This window comes from Temnothorax nylanderi, unplaced genomic scaffold (genome assembly GCF_030848795.1).
Source record: "Temnothorax nylanderi isolate EJ_2023f unplaced genomic scaffold, tnyl_v1.0 TNYL_tig0016_pilon, whole genome shotgun sequence".
Lineage (NCBI taxonomy): Eukaryota > Metazoa > Arthropoda > Insecta > Hymenoptera > Formicidae > Temnothorax > Temnothorax nylanderi.
The window spans coordinates 756,952-770,528 of NW_027249078.1; positions in this window are offsets into that span (position 1 = coordinate 756,952).

A 13,577-nucleotide genomic window follows, 5' to 3' on the forward strand; every position below is an offset into this window, starting at 1 on the left:
GACGTAACCCACAATTGTTTGTAAAATTATTCAAAAACTCGTTTCTCCTACCGCGTTACTATTTACAGATCCGCGCACGAGCATTTAAGAGGTAATGGAATTTAGCACTCCGGCGGCAACAGGAAGGACTCGAGGTGCGCCGGAAGAAGATTGCACAAAGAGAAAGTTCCGCGAAAACAATTCGTAATATTACCGCCCGAGGAAATTACATTAACCAGAAATGCTGATGTATAAATTAGTAAAATTGCGAGCAGTCGTTCACGCTTAAGCGCATTACTCCCGTATATCTAACAATCATGGATGGAGCCTGAATCTTGAGGGGCGGAGAACGGAGACTGTAACAAAGCTGTACACAGACTGCGCGAGGGAGTTGAATTATTCCGCATTTATAAAAATATATTAACATTTGTACTATCATTCTGCCTGTAACTCTTAACGACAGTGCCGTTATCGTTATATTATCGTTGCCCAGGTGGTAATATATAGTAAAAAAAGCTGCGCGACGACAATAATATAATGATAACGACACTGTCGTTAAGAATTACAGAATAGAGGCGCTAGGAAAGGTTTTCGGAACGACCCAAAACAATCGCGAGAGCTTTTCCAACGAGGAGGAAGAAATTAAGCAATGACAAAGGGGGAGACGTTATGAAGTATGCCGTTGAAAAGAAACGATAAAAATAAGAAGATATCGCGAGAGAAACGCGGAGTTACGGTCGTTTAGTCGCGTCGTAAAGCATCTCCCGCGTCTGTTCGCTCTCCCTCGCGCGCCGCGCTTCTACCCGAAGTCGACTCCACTTTCGTTCTCTCTAGTGCTTTTTCCCTCTGCATTCTTTATCATCGCGTATCCGATAATTAGGCACATCCGTCCGCCGTCAATGTCTGTTCGGCTAATATTCTTATTTTACTTGGGATACGATATTCTTATTCCCTTATTCCAGTTATCTCGATAAATTGATTTCGGACAGAGCAAAAGGATCCCTTTTCATTTTTCTTTTCTTTCCTCTTTTCTTCGTGCTCAAACCTTTCTCTTTTATTCCAGGGGCGTCCGCCTTCTTCGCTTGAGAGCAAAAAGGTTGAACAAAAATACATTGTCTACTGTCTCGTAGTCTCGTAACTCGATACAATTCGTACGTTCGCTCACGTCAACAACGAGACGCGGTCGATAGTCCCGCGAAGAAACGCCCTATCGGGAAAAAATTTACGCACAGATCGGTATAAACCGTTAGATTTTGTCCGTTCATCATTATACGCGTTCGTTCGTACGTAGGTGGTAAAAGAGCGGCGTTTCGATGGTTTGCACGCGGCATCGAATGCAATAGATATAGCCGTTCCCCAAGATAACGAGACCTTTCTCGCAAAACGCGCAAATTCACGTTACGCTGCCGGTTAGCGGCGCGAAAAGCGGAATTCGGCGTAAACGAGGAATAAATAAAGAGCCACGCGCGTAAACACAGGGATCGCATAGAAATCGCGACGCCGCGCTGTTCGTGTCACATTCTGAGCGACGCCGATCTCGCTGTTTGCGTAAAATCCTAACTCGTCCTGCCCCTATTCGTCAAGGGAAAAACGGGTCTCGCGGAAATTTTCTAGTAAACCGCGCGACGCGACTAATGCCCGGTGATTCATTCAAAACGATATTTTTAACGCATCCCCAAAGGGACGGAAAAAATTCAGCGGGCTTAATGAACGCAAAAGACTCGGTATAAATACTGCATAATTATTGCACTCCGCTGCTTTCGAAAGTATCCTCGGATTTCTATGCAAAAAAATGCGTCCGGAAAATCTGCTGAGGGATTTAGCGATATAATTACAAATGCAAATTTCATATATATACTACTTAAGGATCAGAGAGTAAAACTCTCAGGTGTCGAAATATACGGAATATTTTGAGATAACAAAATTTATTTTCAGAACACAAACGTACGTTCAGAAGGAAATGAATATTCATAACAGCTGATTAATAAGAGAATTCAGAATATTCAGTTGATTAATAAAAGAATATAATTTTCGACGAGATAGTCTCGAAGAAATTTTTGCCCCTTTATTTAATTTTAAGTTCATTCCGCATTCATAGATTTCTTCATCGTCGTCATTTTCAAGATTCATATCAAGTAAATTCTGTAAATTAATCGTTTTTATTATATGCTCTACATATCTTTACGTTAGAAATCGATATAACATTTTTAAAATAGAGATTTAAACATATTAAAAAAACCAATTATATTAGTGTTGCATTATTTTTTAAACCAAAATTACGTTTAAGGCTTCTCTGCTATTTATAGATACGCTGTTATTTCGCCCGGCAACCGGCTAATATAACGAAATCAACTCAATTAATTGTCTCTAATGTGTGCAAGTGTTACATGGAAATTCAACGTATGACGCATCGCTCCTATCTCGATTTGACGAAGATAATGAGTCGACGACGACGGGTGACGAGGGGAGACAATCATTGACACACGTATATAGTGTGGATATAGTGTATATATAGTGTGTGGATACAACTTAACATATATATATGTATGTACGTTCCTATGACTCAATGGGAAAGCTCGCATACACGAGGTCAGCCAACGTCTCGATATTCATGAGGTCAAAGCAGCTGCGCGAGTAATTTTGAAGAGTGCAATAAAAGGGAACGAAAAACTTGCGTGATTAACGCTATTTGACTCTTTCTCTCATACACGAAAAAATTATTGCAAATGCTTCATAAAATTATTGATTTTTCACATTATGTAAATCGTAGCGAGTTTGTCCCAGCGATAATTGCACGTTAATAATGAAGCGATTTATGTTTACAAAATTTGACGAACAGTATATATCAACTGTATTCATTTAGCGCATGGCTGTGATATACATATACAAATCTCATAATAATTTACAAGCTCTAAACTCCAAAATTTATGGTGGTAGAAATACTATCTATCTATGCGTTTTGCAACGATAATGTTACGTATATATATATGAGCTACTCTAATATTAATCTAAATAATAATGTACCGATTTAGTTATCAGAAACTGCTCTAAGCCGCGCATGGAAATTTAACGGATAACAGGAAAGTAAAATTTATTTTTTAGGAAATAGGTTATCCAAGACGAAATTAGAATGTCACAAATAATAATTAAAAAGAGTTAGCGCATGAATATCGCATTTCCAACGATGTAAAAAAGATGTGGCATATTCATGTTATCGATCGTTATTTCCATATTTGCATTACTATTCCTGCACTTCTGATACCAAAGTTTGTTCGGTAGCCTTTTATATTTAATAACCTGTCAACAATATTGTGTACATAAATTCAAATACAGCGAGAAATTTCTTTATTGCTTTGACCTCGTTCCTCCGAATTTGCGATGCATGTCAGAACGTATTGCACAATATATAAAAAGATTTTTAAGTAGAGGAGAACAATTTTTAATATAGAAATACAATAAATATTTAAAAATACAAATGTGATATAAACGCGACATAAGAATTGGAGCAGTTATAATTGCTATCAAGATAATTACGATTAATGTTAAAAGCAGCTAAAAGAAAATGTCAGTTTAGAATTACTGCGCGAATAAGACTATGACTAGGAAACGAAGAGGAAAAGAGGCTAGTAATACATAGAATGGGGCATTATAAAGTTGTTGATACAATTCCCTCGCGCATTTCGAACTGTCCGTGTCTTATATGGCCTTTATCGATGTTAAACACCCGGTTGGTTGTTACTGATCAAACAGGAACTTTCATCCTGTCCAACTAAGCTAAGCACAGGTAAGCTTTCATCCCATTAATGGTTACCAACGTCTACAAATGCCCGCCGGCGCGGCGGGCAGACAGATGCGCGCGCGTAAAAGGTCATTGTAGCAATGTACACTGACCTTTAATATCCGGTGTATAGCACGCGCAGTGTGACGGCGATGCAAGATTCCTATAGAGCTAGCGCGTCCCTTCGCGAAATTTAATCAACGTCAAGGAACTCGGTCTAATCTCAAGGTGATCTCATAATGAATTTATATACCTGGCGGCGACAGCCTAATTAGCTATTTTCTTTAAATAAGCTATATAGGGTGTGTATAATTCATACATTTTGATGCGGTAACGCGATAATTATACCGTAAAACACCAATGTATGAAACGCCAATGAATATTAAGTCCTCATTTATATTATATCGAGAAAATCTTTTCTCAATTTGTATCACTTTCCCCTAGCACCGTATCGCCTTCAAGTCAACCCCTTTCTCATATTTTTCCAGACTTGCGAATAGTATCTGATTATATTCTCTGAAAAACATTTAACTCCTAATTTAAAAGAGTAATTACTTCGAGAATAGTATTTGGCAAAGTTCTTTTCGGACAAATTCCGATCAGCAACGACGAGAAAAATATTCCCCTTGATTTTTATATCGGCGACGGGGAGAGCAAGGAAAAAACCCCCCTGGGAGTGATCGGTTGATTAAGCTATCGAACCCAGTTTCCACGTCAGTGTGCGCATTAAAAGAATTCTTTAAAGCACGAAATACCATCGTGCGCCAGCTTATCTCCGTAAATGCAACGGGGAATGATGTAATTAAAATGAATACGTATATCCCGCGCGTTTACAATAATCCGTAAGAAATCGTAAATAAATTACTTCTTGGAGTTCAGGATATATCTTCATCGAAGAAAAAAAGTCAACCATACGCGATACACGTGATTGGTTCTTATACCGCTGGAAACGCGATTGTGCCAACGATGTAAGATAACTGGCATTATTTTCTCAACGGAACGAAAGAGATTCAAGAGAGGCCGTGAATTCTCTCTATTTTGAGCGATCCTATCGATGGCCGGTCGATAGAATCAATTACACGAGATAACAGAGACTGCGGTTGAAAAAAAAAGGAGCGCGATATATTTGCAGGCAGTTACGTCCCAGTTATAGCAAGTAGACTAGTTTTTACGGACGCCGGAAAAAAAGAGGATCTTATAATAGAGGGTATCGCACGGCTACGTGTAATCACGGAAAATTTGATGCGGATCATTGAAGTGCTGCATAATGCGCGGTTCATGGCCAAGTAATTTGCTTTCGAGTTGCGTGCGCTAAATAGCGTAGCCTTTCGGCTCGCAAACACGCATCGGCTCGTTTGCCGCGTGCACGTGAAGTGTACAAAGAGCGGTTGCATTTTGTGTTTCTCATAGTCCCAGATAATCAGGCTGAACGGTGGGCTGAATCGGGAAAGTCGATTATGTAAATACCTGGCCTCGCCATTTTGTGCCTTAAGTCGAGCAATCGCGAAATGGATGTGCGCGCGAGAAACTCGTTCATTATGCTGGCTGCTCCAGTTACACTAACCGAGCCCGTTACGTAAAGTCGATGTAACTTGAATTAATACGGTCGTTCAAATGAACGTTTCAATCACTCGCGCGGACACGGCATAATTACGGAGAATTATTTATTAATAATGTAATCACGCAACGAGTTTCTCTGTAACGCGCACGGATCCGTAATTCTCTATCGCAATATTGCTAATTTACGGAAACCTACATGTTATCCCGTCTCCGCTAAGTGCTCCTATGAAAATATCCCGTGGGTACTCGTAACACGTTCACTTAATGATAGAGGTATATATTTTTTAGAACTGTCCCAGCTATAACAGATGGGCCGAGACACCTGAAATTAATCTACGACAATGTATAACATCATACAGAGAACAGTTTCGTAAGAAATGAGCTAAAATCGAGATAAATACCATAGTCCAAGATAAATTATCATATGTCATATAAAAAACCGCATTGGCTCTCTGCTCTTTTATTCTTCGAAAAAAAAAGGAAAAGAAAGAAAGAAAATAGAATCCAACGCTTTCGCGGAAGTTTCGCGCGATTTTGAAGTCATGCGTGTCAAGTCAAATTGTACAGAGGATTAAGGCAGGCTTATCGGTAACGTCACGAAACATCCTGCTGATATATCCCGTTTAGTAGCTCCGGTTTAACAGACGGTATTTATAGAGCTGTTTCGAGTACGGACGGAGAGCGCGATGAGTCAAAGTTCCCGCGTACGGGTGCATCCCTCACCGACTTCGATGTATCACCCCCAGTAGACCGTTTTTATTTCCGTGCGTATGAAGGCAGTGCGTACATATGTATATATATATAGTATTTATGATAGCGTGCGCGCGCGGCTTAATGAGCTACGGACAGACAGCCGGTCGCTGACTCACTGGCGGGGCACATCGCGTCGAGCGTTATGGTGCGGGCTCGACGAGCCCTCCGGGGAATACCCCGAACCCCTTCCGCCTTCGCGAGACCCTCCCGTCTCCCGTTCCCTTCGTCAGACTCGTAAACAGATCCATAGACGTAATTAAATGCGAATAAGCGTCTGTCAGCCAGGTGGAAGTAAACCCTCGCGCCTAATCTTTCCTTGTTCTTCGCGCGAATTGTACTCTCCTTTGGGCCTCTCGCGACGCGACATTTATATATAATAATATGCACCGAGACGAGACTGCGAAAGAGAAGGATATGAAAGAGAAATGATACCTCAGACGAATTATTATTAAACGTGACATCAGATTTCTACTTTTAGAATTCAGTTGATCGATGATAAACCGATTGTCAGTCCTCGATTCATCAAAAATGACCGCGCTGTAGCATAAAATCACGGTGCACATAGGTGGAGAATTACATTTTATTACCAATGTATTTTTAACTCTGTTTATTTTCGATCCGCCTCTCTTGTGTGTCCCCGTTATTATCGTTTAATTACTTTTATTCCAAAATTCACGCATCAATTATCTATGGCTCGATGCGCAGTATTTTAATAATTCAACAAGGTCCACTTTCGAATCTATAATATTCGACGCGATATTTATCCAAAGGTATTTAAAAACTATCGAGTCATCGTATAATTACATAATGTACGGCGTTTTACGGATCGGAACGCACAATCGGATCGAGCAATAAACGTTACGAGTAATACGTTTCCCCGTATTCGCATATTCTCGCACATTTTGTCCGTGTCGGAAGATCTTTCTCGCGCGTGTGCATATCAATAAAGACTCGGGATGTATCCTTCCGTGATACATGGACGCGTATACGTTCACGCGCGCGTTTCGCTTTCGTTCGTTTCTTCGATCATTTTTCAACGCCAGCGAGCCACGCCGCTGCGTTGTGACGCTAAATCAACGCGGCGCGCATCTCGGGCGCGCGGATCGCGCGAGAGAGGAGACAAGAAGGGAAAATATAGCCGCCGTAACTACACCACGGGCTCCCGCAAATATATTTCCAACTAAGATTGAAAGTGGGTCGATAAGGGTTTACGTCATCGGGTCGGAAAGACCCGCGAATAAGGAGACGAGCGAGAGAATGGAAGCCCCGGAGCGAGATCGCTCGGATGGGAGACGAACGAGACCGGGCGAAAGAAGGACTCGAGAGACAGAAAAGCGGCATTTCCTACGAACTGTACTTAAGGTGACAATGCTCGCACCGATTACAAATTTTACGGTGCACTCCGCGGCATGCCCTCGCGGTCGGATTAAGGAGAGCTCTCGAACGCGATTTCCCTAGGACGTTTCAGAACCGTTACCACCGCGCGAAGGAGAATCGTAAAAGGATGAGCGAGTCGGATGGTACTCTGCATAACCGGCGGGAAGAAACCGGAGATCCCGAGTGGATAGACTTCTGGAGAGAGATCGCTCTTAAAAATTCGCGACAAATTAATAACTCGAGAGAACGTGACGCGCGAAGAGATGCGGAACGCGTTTTTCTTTCACCGGCGGATATCGAGGAGAGATCGGTAACGAAATGGCGAATCTCGGCGAATCTCTGTAACTGTATCCTTTCGCCCTTTCGCGAAAACGGTGCGAAACGGCGGTTTGCTCGTCTCCCCTTCCCCTTGGAGACGAGCCAAAATAGGAATTGGCTATTGACCAAGGCAATGGTACCTAAATTACCACTGGCGCTTGCACACTCCGCGTCGCGCCGGGAGATGCTCGACCCTTGTTACGTGTCCTGTATTCGATTATCTGCGTCATGCTTTATTACGGGCTAATGTCACGACAGCGGCGCATCTGCGGCGATCGCATCGCGACTCGCGTCACTCGGCGCAAATTCACGAGGACGAAGTGGGATCTGCGGATCGATTCGACGTACGTGTGCGCGTGTTAAAACGAGAGACGCAAATGTTGCGCAACTCCTTTATTTAACTTTGATAATAAATTTTTCGAAGAATTTGAAATCTACCTCTTCTCCACAGAAGATATTAAGACAGCTTACGAGTAATTATTGATTAAAAATAAGAAGTTTCCGACGTATCGAATTTCCCGCAAAAAAATGCGTAAGTCCACGATCTTCAGACAATTTAAAATGGATTTTATCTTAATGAAATTTTCATTTGAGGCTTGTAGGTTAAATTGATACTAATTGGTAATTAAGCAAGTGATCTACTTCCATGTTTTTATGAAAAAATGTGTCGTTAAAGACAGGAATTAATTAATGAAACATGGACACGTAGTATTGTTCTTTCCAAACAGCGGAATTTATTTTCTGTTAGAAAATAACTTCGTTGTTCACAACACATTCGAAAATTGATCATAGATAAAGAGAGGTGAGGACGTTATCCGTTGAATAGAGGTGTAAAGCCGTGAAAATGTCGACAAATCCAGAGATGAAAGAGAGCGGGTACTGAGTGTGTGTGTGTGTGTGTGTGTGAGAGAGAGAGAGAGAGAGAGAGAGAGAGAGAGAGAGAGAGAAGGGAAGGAGGAGAGAAGAAAGAACGGAGAAGAAGGACGACGGAAGAAAAATAGAAGCGACGACGGCGAACGGATTCCTTTGGGCGTGAGAGAAATGCCCGCGAGAAACCCTACCTCCGGTCCCCTCCTTTCTTTGTATATTCGAAGGATTTCCACTAATGAAATAATTAAAATTACAAAGCTCTCCGCGCTCGACGACCGACGAGGATAACGACGACGACGACGTCGACGACGACGAACGATCGTGTGCGCCGGAACCTCTATTTCCCCTTACATCCCCCGCAATCCCTTTACCTAGGAGGACGTCTTTGCACCCATCCCTTTACTCGCAGGGAAACCGGTAACGGTTCAATGAGAATCAATGAAAATTCCCGACGAAGAAGCTTTGAAATTCCATTAGAAAATCAAAGACATCCCTCGTTTTCTCCAACTGTTGTTTCGCTCATTGCCTGTTTCGCGAGTCCGTAGTCTCACCTTTTCACGTTGTCAAACGCGAGTATATTCCAATCGGATGTGCGAATATACGGAACGGATGCAGGAGAACTCAATTGTCACCATCTTCTTCTACAACTGATCTTCTAAAAGCTCGTTAATTCGAAATTTCTTACTTAAATATGATAGAATCAGAAAAGTGAATTGACCTAATTTTGGATCGTTCGTGCGAAGATAACTGAATGGTTCGACGTAAGAATATAAGATAAATCCATTTTAAGTCATGCCCTCAAATGAACTGTGCAAATTATCGACTCGTTTCGCCCTTGTTTCTGAATCCTTCGCACTTTCTACACACATTAGGTATTTTACCAGGAAATCGGGAACTAGCTTCGTTACTCGCGAGGACGCGAGATTATCTAAAAACGCGTGGGCACGCGTAACACAATCTATGTCCAAACACCCGCAGGATCCCCGGTATCGAGTTACTCGTTTTAGGTGGCGTTATTTGAGATAACCACCTGGGGCACGTATACACGGGACCGCCGGACGTGGAGCTTCGGGAGCCAGACACGACGAAAGCACTCCATGAGTATCGGGGGCTGTTCCCCGGTCCCTCATTTCGCCATCTGGACCTAAAGTTGACGATAAACAAGAGAACGCGATCGAAATCGTTCGACGTATCACTTCCGTATCCGCGATATCGATAACGTTACAGGGGACATAATCGATTCGATCGTCTCAATCTCCCGCTGTTGCTAATATTCCCTTGTTATGCGCGAGAGAATAACAGACTACGAAGAAATGTGGGTCACGAACTAAATTCGTAAAGTATGCATTAAAATTTCATGGCACAAATATGTAAAGATACCAGAGTCTTCGTGACCTGATACCTTATTTAGTTATTTGCAGTTTTCGCTTTTTGAAACCTTCTTGCTGTTTTCATTTCTATTATATCTATCTGGCTGCTAATAACTTTCATTAAACTACCATAACTACGTTACGGATGAGCGATGTTCATTATGCGTCGCGAAAACATTTTGAACTATTTAAATTGTCTGCGAAAAATTGAAACGAAAATTCCAAACGTCTCGACTCGGGACTTTTATAAGACTAATAAATTTTATTTGTTATTATCACCGATCTTTTAACTTCTCTTGAGAATTTTTCGATTCTCTCTGACAATCTCCGAGTATTTGCAACGTTCTAGGGAAGGCGCTATCAAATCATAACCAAATAGCTAGGTAACGAGATACAAACAGTGTGTCCGTGCTCGAGGGGGAAGTACCACGGTGAGGGGGTAAGGTAAGGATGAGAAGGGAACGGAACAAGGTTGCGATGTACTACCACCAGAACAAACCAGGACCATACTCATAGTGATTGTACACACGGTGGCTCATAAATCATTCGTTTTTTTCCAAACCTCAAAACGCTAGAAATAATATTTAAAAAAGCTGCAATAATTTTCCGTAATTACAAAATTATTACAGTTTCTATCAAATATATAATATTTTTACATGTAGATAAATTTTGTTATGCATAAAGCGTTATCTATTATTATAAGTATAGTCTTACTTTATTCGATAAGAAACTATATAGCTTAAATTATCCGACGTTGCTCGGGCTTTTTATATCTAGAACATCAGCATTTGTGTGTGTGTGTGTGTGTGTGTGTGTGTGTGTGTGTGTGTGTGTGTGTGTGTGTGTGTGTGTGTGTGTGTGTGTGTGTGTGTGTGTGTGTGTGTGTGTGTGTGTGTGATCAAAGAGTTCCGGAGTTAATAGGGAACATACAGACACAAACATTCTAGTTTATATATATATATATATATATATATATATATAATCTCTTATCTAATGAAAGATAAAACTATATATTTATGTAAAATAACGCTTTATGTATAATAGTTCTCTTACGAAATGAAGTATAATTATATTCAGATAAGATAACACACACAACAGAAATGCAAGGAATTCTGCATAGATATTCAAAAGATTTCAAAACGCTGAACACCATGAATTTAAGAATTAAAGGTACCAATGTGACTGATCCAAATAGATTGCTATACGAATTCCGTTACGAGGATTGGTACCTTTTTCCGGGCCATTTCCGCAGACTCCGGTAAAAAAAAGAGCGGAAAGGAATAGGAAGGATAACAATTTCGTGCCGTCGCAATAATTCCTTTCGCGGATATGTACGGTATTGTCCGATAAATTTGCGCGCGATGGGCGGATCTTTGCGCGAATGTTTGACGAACATAAAAAGATTAAAATCTCCGAAGGACTGGGATAGAAAGAGAGTTCAGCTATTTCCTAACTCGCTTCTCGTATACGTCGCTTCCTGCCCTCGGGGATGAAACCCCGAACGACATCCCCTCAACGCTCATCTCTGCCGCGCCCGCGTTGCTATCCCGGAGCTTTGGGTCACGCGACTTTCTTACTCTTTGACTTGCTTCTTTTCGCGACTATAGATTCCTCAATGTCGGGTTAAAAAGAACCGAAACATTCGCGGTCGGATAGCGGTAGCGCGATTTTCCTACTTTAACGCGAATACTTCCAGAAAGCATCTTTCGCCTGTCGGCAGGTCAGCACGCTTGACACACGAACTCTCGACACCTCTTCGCCGATACCAGGTATCGCCGAATCGCTTTCCACCGAAAGTTGGCTTTTTCCACGCTCTGTTTGTAATTTTATCGCCGTAAAAATCGCGTCGCGCTAAACATCGCCCATAGGGCGCTTCTCAGAACATCGCGTCATTACGTGCTCTTTTTGCAAAACGTAACTGAAAGCCAGCGTGTGTAACCGAAGAAGCCCGGTCGTATTTAAATTTCTCTCTTTACAACACAACGTTAGATGGAATTATTTGTGTGTGCCTGCAGAGGTAACTTTGTGACGCAGTCGGAAAAACGTCCTAAAGTCAATTAACTAAGAAGCGCTTAAACTGTTGATTCGTGAAACATAGAAAACTGATATAATATTCATATAAACGTCAGAGACTGTAATAAATAGAAATAATTTCTGTATATGACAAAATACCGGATTATAGACACGGAGAAAATATTGTAGCAATAAAAGTTTTTTTGTTATCCTGAAATATATATACTTGAGGATTATATGATGGAAATTATGATATTCTTATTCAAAGATATCATATTTTATATTCTACAAAAGAATTGTGTAATTTTTTGAATATATTTTAATGTACAATTTAACGTAATCAAATTCCAGTAAAGTGAAAAGGATATTTTACGATGTGAATGTTGGTTGCTTTTATACAAGTTGTCCGTTTCACTATGTTCGAAATGTAGCAGTTTTTTAGACGTAACAAATTAACTGACTACAACGTTGCAATGTAAGTTTTTATATATCCGTAGCAGAGTTACATAGGCATTGAAATGCCTATGTAACTTTTTGTGTATGGTAATTTTACTGATGTGACTGGTAAAAATGCATATTGTTCACTACCCCTTTTCATAGTAATAAATAATAATGTTAAACACTGACTTTACGTCAAAGAGTCATAAAAGAGAATACACTTCTTATTTTTGTTCATTGATACTGTGATATTTTTCCATTTATATAATACTATTGTCTTGCAAATTTAAAGTCATTTCCCTTCCCAAAAGTTTTGTGCTTAATAATTTCAGAATATACATAATATAATCAATATACATATAATTATATAAATACATACACACAGATATATGTAGAATAGAATATAATATATACATAATATAATCAATATAATTATATAAACACATACACACAGATATATGTAGAATATAATGTACACAAGATATTAATATTTTTATTAGAAATTTAATAACGTCAGAATTAACGATGTTCAAAGTGAGAGGCATATGTCAGGCAAAATGATAATTGCGGATTTACAAGAATTTAGACTAATGGTCTTTATAAATCCCGATGCAAAGCCTCGATGTGTGCGTTTTGTTTGCTGGACGAGAAGGACCGTCGCGGACAATCGAACTAATTGCACGCGCTTTAGAAACGGTGCGTAACGCACACAGGGTTGGCGAGCTACTTAATTAATGCGGCGCGCGTTTAGAATGAAGATCACCCCCAAGAAGGCGGCTTCAACGAGCGTGACTAATACGGAGATATACGTAAACGTATCTCGGCACGGGTGCGAGAAGGCAGGAGGGAAGAAAGGAGAAAGAAAACCGACTCACCCTCACGGCCGCTGACTCCATCCTGATGAGGTCCTCACTTCCGGCAAGAGTCTGTACGCCCCGAGGACGACGACGTCGACGTACGGCACGTTGAGAAGAAGGAGCGGGGCCGGGGAGAGGACGATGGAAGAGACTCGCTGCATCCGCCGACAAATACGTCGCGTTCGTCTTCCCTGTGAAAGAAACGGAGAATAATAAGCACGCTGAGAGCGAAGGGGGTAAACGGAGCGGGGGTGGGGGGAAGGA